This window comes from Pezoporus flaviventris, unplaced genomic scaffold (assembly GCF_033815535.1).
Source record: "Pezoporus flaviventris isolate CSIRO_AGI_PZ_B2104156 unplaced genomic scaffold, CSIRO_AGI_Pfla_v1 ptg000007l, whole genome shotgun sequence".
Classification (NCBI taxonomy): Eukaryota; Metazoa; Chordata; class Aves; order Psittaciformes; family Psittacidae; genus Pezoporus; species Pezoporus flaviventris.
This window is the reverse complement of record NW_026892555.1, coordinates 77,611,011-77,623,345: the sequence shown is the minus strand read 5'-3', so window position 1 is coordinate 77,623,345 and position 12,335 is coordinate 77,611,011. Positions and strand designations below refer to the sequence as shown.

Below are 12,335 nucleotides of genomic sequence, written 5' to 3'. Positions count from 1 at the left end.
CTCTGCCATCATCCATCCACCGTGTTATTTCCTCATAAAAGGCTAAGAGATTGGTCAAACATGATTTCCCCTTGGTGAAGCCATGTTGACTGCCCCTCATAACCCTCTTATCCTTGATATGCCTTCAGATGGCACCAAGGATAAGGTGTTCCATCACTTTCCCAGGGATGGAGGTGAGGCTGACCGGTCTATAGTTACCTGGGTCCTCCTTCTTGCCCTTTTTGAAGACTGGAGTGACATTTGCTTTCCTCCAGTCCTCAGGCACCTCTCCCATTTCCCAAGACTTGGTAAAGATGATGGAGAGCGGTCTAGCAATGACTTCCGCCAGTTCCCTCAGCACCCGCGGGTGCATCCCATCTGGACCCATGGATTTATGGATGTCCAGATTGCTCAACTGGTCTCTAACCCATTCCTCATCGACTAAGGCAAACCACTCTGTCGACCTGACTTCATCTAAGGTCTCAGGGGTACAGGGATCTTCAGGACTGCCTGTAGCAGAGTAGATAAAGAAGGCATTCAGTAACTCTGCCATCTCTGTATCTTCTGTCACCAGGGCACCCATCCTATTCATCAGTGGGCCTACATTGCCTCTGGTGTTAGTTAGAAGTTCTTTTCTAGTGAACAGGCAAGCACTTTTTTAGTTTTAGCTTATGAAATGTTATTCAGTGATTATCCAAGTAATCTTTATTAACACAGTCTTGAGTAATTTCAGAGCTTGTCCCCTATTTTGTCAAGCTTGAGTTGACATGAATAGTCTTCTTTCTGCCACCATTGTAGCTGAAATTTGAATGTAAGGAGATTTTAGATGTACAACTTGTGGATATACACAAAGCAGGTCTTCAAAAACTTCAGACAGTTGAAAAACCTTTCTTTAAAAGATTTTTATTTTCCTGCTATATAGAAAAAAGTGTTAATATTTCACTTTTGGGTATCAGATCAACATTTTCACACAAAGCACTCTCAACAGTACAATTGTGCATTTGAGATTGGAAGAAGTTCAAAAGGCAGCTTTGATTGTTTTAATAAGTGTTTGCTTACCTTTTTTCTGACTTCTTGGATGTAAAGCAGATCTTATTTTGAAGGAAAACAGAGATTAAGGAAAAAATATCTGTACAGTTTACTCAAATCTTTGCTGCAATTTAAACATATAATCATACAAATACCTTATTCAGGCCACATGTTTTTATATTTGCAAATCATAAACGACCCTTGGATTAGTATTGAATATGTGCAACTTTAAGCACATACTGGTTGGAATTCTTAGATTTTTACAACTTTTACTTTTGAAAATGGTATATGCTGTTCTGTCGGTAATAATCTTCTTATTCATATAGATTGTACTCTTTTACGATCAATTTACCTCTCAGTCTTTATGGATATCATATTTGTAGCTCTTTGAGGTAGGAGAAGGCTACTAAAGATGGAAAAAACCCACAGATCTATTGCTGAGGTGGGAAGAAAACAGAAATTTTCCAAATCTCCAATTTCATATACTCTTCATCAACCATAGTATCTCCAATTTCCACGACATCAATTTTTTGTAATTTGTCTGCCCCTATTCAAATGTTGCTCAAAATGATGGGAGGAAGAAGTGAGAAGAGTGACTTCATGCTTTTCAATTAGAGGGCAAAGTTCTCTTAAGAGAAGGCCAGGAGTGTTTATAGCAAAATCCTCATGCATTTTCTGAGTGTGTCCTGATATAGCAACTGCTACGTGTGTAACACCTGAAAGTCAAAACAATGGTTTAGCTACCAAAATACAGACTTGGGAAGCTGTAATCTGAAATAAATAAATTCTTGTCAAAATGTTCTCAAGAGATTTAGATTCTTCCAAATGGCCTCATCATCCTTGAAAATTACAGTTTCTCCACTGCCTACTTGCAGTTACTGATCTTTTTGAGTCTAATGAAAAATTGAATGGTCACTACATTGATGAACATGATCTATACTGGAGAGAACCAAAACAGATCCAAAAAATGAGTTTTTCTAGAAATTCAAGTTCAGGAAATACTTTGCCACCTTCCACTGGTCCAAAGGCAAAACACATTTGCCTGATTTTGTGCTTACACTTAGAAGGCCATAGAGTATAATTATACCAATTTCCCTCTATAACAGAAACAACATACTATTCTGGAGATAGTTTTCCACTTTGGGAGTGATTATTAAAAACAATCAGCAAGTGACTGATATGTTAGATGGAATTTTGAGAAAAAGCTCCATTTGTGAATAAAATAATTCTTTTGCATCTCAACTGCCTTAATCTCTAGCATTCAGAGCTAGTTTTGTAGCTCTTCATTATTTTTTTCTCTGTCTTCTGGTTTGTCTTGGATGTTTCTTGGTATGCAGGAGGATCTCAAATTTTTCAGAAGAACTGGAAAGACCAAACTGACTGACTCTTTTGAATGTTCCATTAAATGTGTCTTTCATGCCTCAGCAAATATCCCTGTAAAGTGAATAAATTGATTCAAAATAAGAGAGCTACTTAAAACCATTATGCTTAACTCTGTTCCCTGATAATTTTGTCCATAGTAGAGGTTTGCGCATTTGCAAGGATTATTTTTGGAAATGTAGCATTTGGCACCTCAGGTGTATTTGTGAGCATGAAAATATTCTTCAAAGTTATTAACTAATGGCACATCAGTTAACACATTCTCATCAATATAAGAGAAAAAAGTAGAAGGGAACAGATAAAAATTTCTGTCAAAATGCTTCAATTTGTTTTCTTTAAATTTTCAGAACTTTTTTTTCAGAGAGCAATTTTAGTTTTCAGCTCCAATTTTTAAAACAGGTGACTCCTTTTCCTGATGTTGATTACACCTCACTTCTGGATGTTTTAAAGCTTTGACCTGAACCACTGTAGCAAATTCATGCTTCTAAGTTACATGTTTATGAGATTCTCTCATAACTTTGATTGCTAGGCTGTCACTTTGTTTCTAGATTTGCCCCACTTGTGCCATTCTTTGAGCTTATTCAGACTTCATGTATACCCTGGAAGCTGAATGGAGGAGGAGAATAGGAAGGATTTAGCTGTACTTTTCATATACATAGAAAATACCCTGGAGAAAAAGGGAAATAGGTTTGGGATGGTGATTTTCAGCTCGCATGACTCTTTGATACTGTAAGCTGAGGCATTCCTCGTTCTGAATAGTGACCTAAGGCAAGATACATTCCTACATCTTGTTTGTAGCAAACATCTATAGAACATATATTGAAGAAGTCTTACTGACGTGATGATTCTCTTTTTGAAATCCCACCAGGATTTCAAAACTATTGGTGAAAGATCCTTTCTGGGGAATATAAAAGGGGAAATGTTTTGATGCATTTAATAATATGCAGCACTACCTTTTACCCCAGATTATATACAGGCATAAATGGGTTTTATTTGGAAATAATAAGAAGAAATCAGCAACAGAAAAATCTATTTGCCATGCAAAATAAATTCAGATTCTATGAAGCAGTTATTTCACATTCCTCAAAGACACAAGTAAGACAAAAATCATAGCTTAGAAAAAAAAAACCATACTGTTAAGAATAAGTATTTGCTAACCCCTTACATTATTGAATTATAGGCTTTCATATTACAAGAAAATACATATATATTTAGAATTTTTAATGCTGTGGGCACTTTCACCCATTACTTGGAGAAACAGGGCAAGTCATAAACTTACCAGTTGGGTTTGTTTCAGGATGTAACTTTGTTAAATTATCTTTGTACAACTCTGAAGTTAACATGTTCCATTTCAAGTGAAGATCTATGCTTTCACCTTGAGTTTTCAATTTAGATAAGTTCAGAACCAAACAAAATATTTCTGTATATATGGGAAACAAAACTTCAAAAATCTGTAAAAGGGGTCATTTCTGTTTAGTGTGTGGATCTGAGGATAGCAACTCTTGCTGTGAAAGCACACTGAATAACTCCTAAGGAAAGATTTTAGAACTTTGAAAAAATATTTACATCCTGAAAGGAACAGGGAAACATCCTTGAATCACATAACAGTAGAAATCCCAAAGAACAGTAGCTTGTGTTTGGCCATTTACTGTGAAGTTTTTAGGTACACTTTAGGTAAGGAATACTTTGTTATCCAGTTGTCACTAATAAAACTGAACTAAAGCCGTGTTAAAATAAAAATCATGTACTAGCATTTGTCTATAAGCATCCAAAATAGACCACGTGGTATGATATTTCAGTGTAATTAGATGAAGTGAAAGACTTTGCAGTTAACCTTGCTGCACAAGCTTTTTGTCAAATTATCTGTTCCTCCCTCATGAAATTGACTTATATCCACACTGTCAATATGGCAGTCAGAGTTGTACTCTTTGTGCTTGCCTTAAACCTCAAATAACACTTGCTCAGAAGCTTTTGTAAGATAATTTATAAAGCACCCTTGGTGGCTTCTTACATTTCATTGTGTAAGGTCTTTCATTAAGTGTTAATATTCTACAGCAACCTCTACGTTAAAATTGTATATGATATAACAATCTCTGTAGTGTAAATGAATGCTGACTTGTTAAATTTGTCTGAGACCAGATGTATAGCATGCTGAGATCACTGATGTGATTTTTTTCCCCTCCCTAGACATAATGCGAAAGTATGCTAACGGGAACATGGGAGACAATGATCTGTCACTGGTGTGAACAAATTCTTCCCCAGATGAAGGACTTGGTGTTTCTTCTTGTTGAACTTCCTGATATTCCTCTCTGCCTATTTCATCAGCCTGTTGAGGTGCCCCTGAGTGGCAGTACACCGATCTGGTGTATTAGTCACTCCCCTTGCCCCCCAGTTTTATATCATATGCAAACTTCCTGAGAGTGCACTGAATTTTCCAGGTCATTAGCAAAGATGTATCAACACCTTGGGTACAGCACTGGCCTTCTCCTGGACTTTGTACTGCTTATCACAACCTTCTTTGTCAGGCCATTCAGCCAGTTTTCAAAGCACCTCACTGTACTTACCTAACCAATACTTCATTGGCTTGTCTATGGGGATTTTCCAGGAGACAGTGTTAAAAGCATCTATAGAGCTGTTGTAAACAACATCCACTGCTCCCTCCTCATGCACCAAGTTAGTCATCTCATTTTTGAAGGCAGTCAAGTTGCTTAACTTCCCCTTCATAAAGCACACTTATTAGTACTGATCATTTTCTTGTGTCACTGGATCCACTGTTTTTTCCTGAATCTGAGAGTTTAGGAACACTCATGTCAGGTGGGAGCTAATTCACATTACTAAGTTAATTTTGTTTGCTATGTTTTTATGGACACTAAACTGCTGAAGAAAGAGTTAAGTGGCTTATCAACTAATGTATTATCCCTGCTTCTTGAACTTTACCAATTATAAGTCGTGGCGTGAGTATTTAGTTAATTTTGATTACATGTGAACTTCAGTTACGGTTTCCTAAAACCTGTTACACATTTGCTTACTAAATAGATTCCCTGAATTTTTTTGTATTTATTTTTTTATACTTTAAATGTTCTTTCTTTTCTCCCAGCCAGTGTAAGGAAAAAAAGTTGTCACACTAAAAGCCTGATTTTGTTCTACTCTTGCACATGCAATCCATTTGCTCAGTGGGGTTCCAGCTAAGTATGGAAACAAGAACAGCACACTTGGGAATGCATGCACCGAGCAGAGACCTGAAAGCTTCCAACCTTAAGCTTTGCTAATGGCAAATCATCTTAGTGATCTTACTCTGCTGCATCTCAGGCAAGAATTAGAGAAAAGCAAAAAAAAACAACAAACCAACAGCTCAGCCTTGCTTGCTTCAAACTTAATTGAGAAGAACTCTCCTATTATTTTAAATTGCTATTTGTATGTCTGTATTTTATATTTGCTTGAAGACATAGAAAGCAGTGCTGAACTTTACTTCTTTTCTAACTCTGCCAGAAGCTTTTCTGTTGACATGGTTGAAATTTGAGGTGAAACATAGCTGTCTGCTCTGATCAGAAATCTGTAGCAGTTTACAGAACGTAGCGCTGTGTGATCTGCTCTGTACAATGAGCTTTAGTCTGTTCCTGCTATAAGCCTATTGCAATTACTGGAGCCTCAGAAGGAATGAAGCCTCACACAGTTCAAGTAAAGGCTTTGATTACACACTCTCTGTTTTGTCTAATTCTTGGCCAAAAGATTCACTACATTGTTTAGGACACTTTTTTTAAGTGAAAAAAGTAACCACATAATACAGAGGCACAGGTAACTTTAGAAATAATTTAAATAACCATTTCAGAACCAGCATTTCAGCACTTTAATTTGATTCCCAGAAATTGTTTCCTGAAGGTTTCCTCTGTCAGTCACTGTCAGGTCTGATCAATATATAAGAAGCTTTTCTTCAGCAAGTACAAAAGATACTTCTGTAATTGAAATGTATTCTTTTTCACTGTGCCCACATTTTATAAATATTTTAGATTTCCAGGTAATCTAGGATCATTCTGTTAGCAGAGATTATCATTATGTGTATTGTAATTGGATTTGTGATGCTACACTGTAATTTGCTACAGAACAATTGGAAAAATATTAATAATTATACTGTACAAAGCAGATGGTTAGTTCATACTAACTATATCCTTCATTAAGAACTGCCTGAATTGTAACATTATGAAGGACATCTGTAGGAGTCCATAGCATTCAGCTGCTTTTAGGAGATACTATACATGGATGGTCTGAAATAAAGTAATTGGTTTCTGAAGTCACTTAACAGGCTTTTTATTTCTGCATGAGAATAAAATTGACACTGTTGCTCCCACACTGATCACACTGAACAGTCGCCAAGATTTCTTGCAGCCCATCATTTTTCTGTAGAAAGATTTTCATTCAATACTGTTCAACCTCAGTTTGTTAAAAATGTAATTATGTGCAAGTTCACTGCTTTAGTTGCCATTACAGTATTGCTTCAAGCTATAGGTTTGGGGAGATTTAGAAACCTTTACTAGAAAATTTGTATAGCAATACAGAATCAGCTAGGTTGGAAAAGACCTTTAAGATCATCAAGTCCAACCTTTACCCCAGGGCTGTCACATTCACCACTACACCATGATGCATCTAACCATTGTCAAGTCTCAGATACAATAGGAATGGCCTAGAGAACTAGTGTGCCTACCAGTTTCTCTAGAACCTTACTGACATACCAGTAAGAAAATAGGTCTGTATGATACTGATCCCATCTGTCATTTCAAGGAGAAATGCAGGACTAAAAATAAGAACAGTGTTAATAAACTGACTTGTACTGGTTGAAAACAGTATCTGATTTCTACATATGACTGTGGTTTTCATCTGGTGATTGTGCTGCAATCCAGAAAGGAGAAAAATAATTTATTTATTATAATTGATTTAATTTCTAATTATTATTTTACTAAGTATTTGCAGATGTATTCATTTCTATTTTCTGTTAATCTTTAGATGAATATTTCCTAGCGCAGCTTGTCCTGCAGGATGCAAAGGAGAACTAAATAAGAAGCAACAACCTTTTCCTCTCTCAAAGATATTCCATTGTAGCCCTTTGCAAATGAATAGGGGAAATCAAAAGCCATAGAAATTTATGTGGTTTTATATAGAAAGTAGTATCTGGTTGGCTCTGAATTCTTTAGTAAAAAAAATATGGAGTTTTGACATTGTTTCTATCTAGAAAAAGGTTTGAAATTTCTGTTTTCTAATCAGTTGGAATGCTACAAAGCTGCTGGGACTTGGAATACTAACAGCATGGTACTTCATGCTATACTTTTCTAATTTTACTGCTGAGATTTATTTTCTCTTTATTAACCTGTTTAGCAGAGCAGTCAGTTCTAAGTATTGTTTCCATCTTCCTATGTAATCATTCAAATAGTCTTCAAAAAGGCATTGTTAACATATTTTTAAAATAGTTTTTTCAATGAATAACACTTGATATGCAAGTTTAACTCACTGCAGCCTTTTTGCCTTTACAGTATGTACCATAGTGTACTTTTCCCATTAAAAAACACAATAGATCTTGTATTTAAGAGTTGACATGATATCATTCAGATTGTACCAGCAGGGGAAAGTGAGCAAAGAAAGAATTGTAAACAGGCAGCTGTTCAGGCAGGTACAGCTTGATGTTTCTGTGGAAGAAAGGGCTTTCAGAGCAGCTTCACTTGTGCTTTATCCTGCAACCTTATGGCAAAACCAGTTGGTAGCACCATGCCCTTGCTATGCTTCTTCTGCTTTTCTGATGGTGGTTTGTAATCTCCTTCCCCTTTACCTCTCCATGAGTTCTAAACTTGAGGATAGAAAAGTGTTTTGCCCTTTCTATTCCTTGACCTTTCTTCCCAGACCTTTTCTGCAAAGCTTGTAGTGCTAATATTTCATTTTTAGTGGATTAGCTCTGGGAACTAGAGGCATGTACCACCATGCCAATGTCCTGGTTTATGCTCCTGCCCCCCCCCCACATTGTCTCCCGACTCTTTTCATTCTGCAGGACTTAAGCACACACAGAAATGTCTAATGGAGCAGCTACACTGGCAGGTGTCATTCTGGAGGTGTGAAGGATGAAATTAATTTGAAATAGATGAGAAAGGGAGATTATTTAAGCACTTGGTCACAGAATCATACAGTGGCTTGGGTTGGAAAGGACCTTCTAAGGTCATCTAGGCCCAGGTGTAGGGCCCTGCACTTGTCCCTGTTGAACCTCATGAGGTTCACATGGGCCCACTTCTCGAGACTAAGTCCCACTGGATAGCTTCCCATCCCTTGGGTGTGTCAACTGCGCTGCTCATCTTCATGTTATCTGCAAACTCTTGTCTCCAGAATGGTATATTTTACCTGTAACCAGAAGTTTCCTGTAGTGCAAGAATATAAATAGCACAGATTTTAAAATATATTATTCCCTGAGAAAAAAAAATAAAATAGGTTTTCTTGCCAAAGTTTTAATTGTAGCATTTGTAAGTTTAAAAATAATACTAAGGATTTTTTTTTCTGTGAAAATGAAGTAAAACCTTTGAAAGGAAGTCGTGGCTGAGGTACTTGTAATGCAGTGGATGTTAGAAAACAGTTGTTTCATGTTCCCCTGCAAGTTTTTGTTGTAATTCTGCAGGTTGCATGAGGAATCTGGGGGTGAGGCAGCCGCAAGAAGAGAACCACCCGGCTCACTGGCAGGTTTTAATTTCTGCATTGGCTGGGTATTGCCAGAGGACAGCTGGGGCAGCGTGTGCGTGATGTGATACACTTGCATTTTTGGTACAGTGATGAAACTGCAGTGCCTCTGCTCATGGCCACTGTCAGCACTGCAGGCTCAGGGGAGAGGCCATTCAGTGCCCACAGTGGTGGAGCCTGAGGCTTGTTGAGCAGCCCTGCTCCTCTGCAGCGGTTCACCCCCAAGCTCCTCCAGCTGAGAGGCTGCTGCCCCCTTGTTTATAGTTTTACACCTGGGGGGTTAGCAAGGGCCTCACTGATCCCATCACCCCCACCAATCTCTTTGACTTTCTCCAAATCTAAACCCAATAAGCAGTTGTTAGCCAGCTTGCTATTGCCTTCTAGTCTCCTGCCTGGGAGGTGTTGCAAGGATGTGAAGTCGGCAGTAGTTCCTCTGTGCTGCCCTCCTGTGTGTACCTACGCTAGTAGAGCGGGCAGATGTGGTTCTGACCTCGTTTTATCTGAGTGCTGCTTTCAACTAGGTTTTAGCCCATGACATTTGGCATGCCTCATTTTTCTGCTTGTAAGATGGAGATAATGGCTGTTTCCATTAGAGAATGTTTTTCTTAAAAATAACATTTTCAATGCGTTTTGACCAACGCAGCACAGAAGCTGTCTCCTAGCAGTGTGTAATGAGTGGGTGTGCGTAGTGCAGCAAGGCTCTTTATGTAGTATCTTGGTATAACCACATACTGCTATGAATAGTCAGAAATTCTGCAACTGGCAGTGGTCATTTAAAAGCTGTGCCTGGTTTTGACAGGAGGCATGATAATGCTGCTGACTTCCCTTTTAGAAAGCAAACTGTTCTTATTTAACATTTTAGTCATGATGAGTTTTACATACTTTATGAATCAGGACTGTGTTTAATGTGGTGACATCTCAAAAAAACATTAGGTCTGAAATGACTGTTTAATTTTCTAAGATGCTATCTGGTGTCTTGTAAATGAGGATTACTGTAAATCAATGATGCTTTATTATACTAGTTTTGTGGGAACAATTGCAGTACCTTTGATTTGTGCTAGAATTGCAGTTATTAATAATTCTGTTAAATGACCAGTGTTAGCACTGTATTACCTGCTGATACTGATACCTTTGGGGAATGTTAAGTAAGCTGCAGCTATCCTGTACTTCAGGAAATATAAGTTTCTTACAGTTGCCTGTTTTTCAATTGCATTTTCCCCAATGGAAATTTGAAGCTTCTGTATTAAAAAAAAAAAAAAAAATTAAAAATCTAAAACTTCTTCAAAGAAATTGGGTTCTGTATTGAGGGAGCAACATGTCTGGGCTTGTCCAATATATAAATTATATATATAAAATATATTAAAAAAATAAAAAAACCCAAATGTGTTACTAATATGGTTGTAGGGACAAACCCTGGTCAGTCCTTTAGGACAGTAGACCAATGGAGAAGACATTATCAAAAGTTACTTACCTGTTGAAATATTCATGTTTTACATACAGTATGGTAAAAGGATAGAAAATAGAGCTAATGCAAAGGCAATGGGTTTGTTCTTTTGGGGGTTTTTGTGTGTTTTTTTTGTTGTTTTTTTTTTTAATATCATTGCCTCTGGTGGCTTTTGTCTTTTGTTGTTTTTTTTAAAAAAGACTAACTGTATGCCCTGCTGCGGTATTCTTGTTTAGAGATTCCACATTCAGGGATCCTTGCTAGCTGTTATGAGCTATGACTGCTTTTTACTTCCTCTGAAAGAGATTTTTTTTTTTAGTAAAATACCCTCTCCCATGAGTTCCTTGAGTTCTGACATGTGTGGTTTTTTGTTTTTTTTTTTGTTTCCCAGCAGCTAAAGCAGCAGTAAGTTTGATTTGGCAAGTCATTTGGAAAAGGAGGAGTGGAGAAGTGCGCTGTAACCACTGAACAGTAAGTGCCTGTTTTACCTGCTATTTTAGCAACAGAAGTAAGTAGGATATGCAGATGGATAGGTATGAAACTTTTATAATACTGAGAAGCATATAAAAATGTACACACATGGAAGTCTAACTATTCTGAAACTGAAACACTTTAAAAAAAAAAGACAAGATCTGCTTGAATGTAATTATGGATCAGTCATGAGCAGTGTTGAGGTATTCAGAGTAAATTATTGAAAGTCAAAACTGAGAAGTACATTAAATGACATTCTGTTAAATTGATTCAGATACTAAGTAGTTTTAAATATTCAGTATCAAAAGTCTCTAAAATTAGAGGGCACAGTTTGGATGTGTGCACACAACTCTGCCCTTGGAAACTAGGAACTAATTGAATAAAGACATGCCTGTCAGCTGTATTTGCACGCTACTAAAAATGTCACTCTGTTTTATACTATGAATGACTGTCAGCTTTATTTGCAGTATGCTTGTCTGTTAATTCAAATGCTTTTTTGAATCATGTCAGATTAAGTTTTTTTTTTTTTCAAAAGGCAGGTGTTAACTGCTTTCTATTCCTCTCCAGGATAAAATATCTTTGCAGCAGAAAGCAATATATAATAATGAATTTTGCAGCATAGATTTGGATGTAAGAAGCTAAAATGGAACACTAATTTATGAAGCTCAGTCTTAGAAATGTTTAGACATATTTGCAAGTGTATTAAGCACTTCAGCTGTTGTTTGAAGACAGTCACACAAGACAAAATATATAAGCTCTGCACCCAACATATGGTATCTTTAAAACCTTCATTACTTCAACAGGTAATTTTAAAAATTAAATTTTTGCTTTTTTTAGAATTGAAAATATGAAAGCAGCTAAGGCAGAAATTCATAACACTAGACAGTAGTTTTATTATCTTAGGAATTATGAACATGACTTTAATAGATTTCAGTATCTTTTGTTTATATACAAGTGCAGGGAAGGAGAATGCTGTAAGATCTCCCTCACTCTGGGACAATTTGCTATCTGCAGCTTTCTGTATAAACAGAATCTTGATCCTTTTAGATGAACAGGAGGCCTGGGAAGCAAAGGGACAGTGCTGCGTGTTAGTGGAGTAGGACTCACTGGAAGGAGCATGCAGTGCTCGTTTGTGTGAATGTAACTGGGATGCAGATTGGACCCAGTCAAACCAATCTGCTTGTTCACTGTTAATAGATGCACAGATCCCAGCTTTGTTCCTCTCATTCCTTTGTACCTCAATTCCTTTGTGGTACTATGTCTGGTGGTCATTCATTCTCTTGAGAAGCCAGTTGTAGCACAATAACCAAAGAAAGACTGACTCAGC

The 12,335-nt window shown here is 37.1% G+C and overlaps 1 protein-coding gene across 2 annotated transcripts in view; it reads left to right on the top strand.

Moving 5' to 3' along the window:
• CDH18 (cadherin 18) overlaps positions 1 to 12,335 on the top strand; it is a 274,706-nt gene that overhangs the window by 51,677 nt on the left and 210,694 nt on the right. For both annotated transcript variants that reach the window (XM_061449261.1, XM_061449260.1), the window contains exon 3: positions 10,929 to 11,008. The gene's annotated coding sequence lies outside the window, so the exon portion shown is untranslated. The remainder of the gene's footprint in view (positions 1 to 10,928; positions 11,009 to 12,335) is intronic.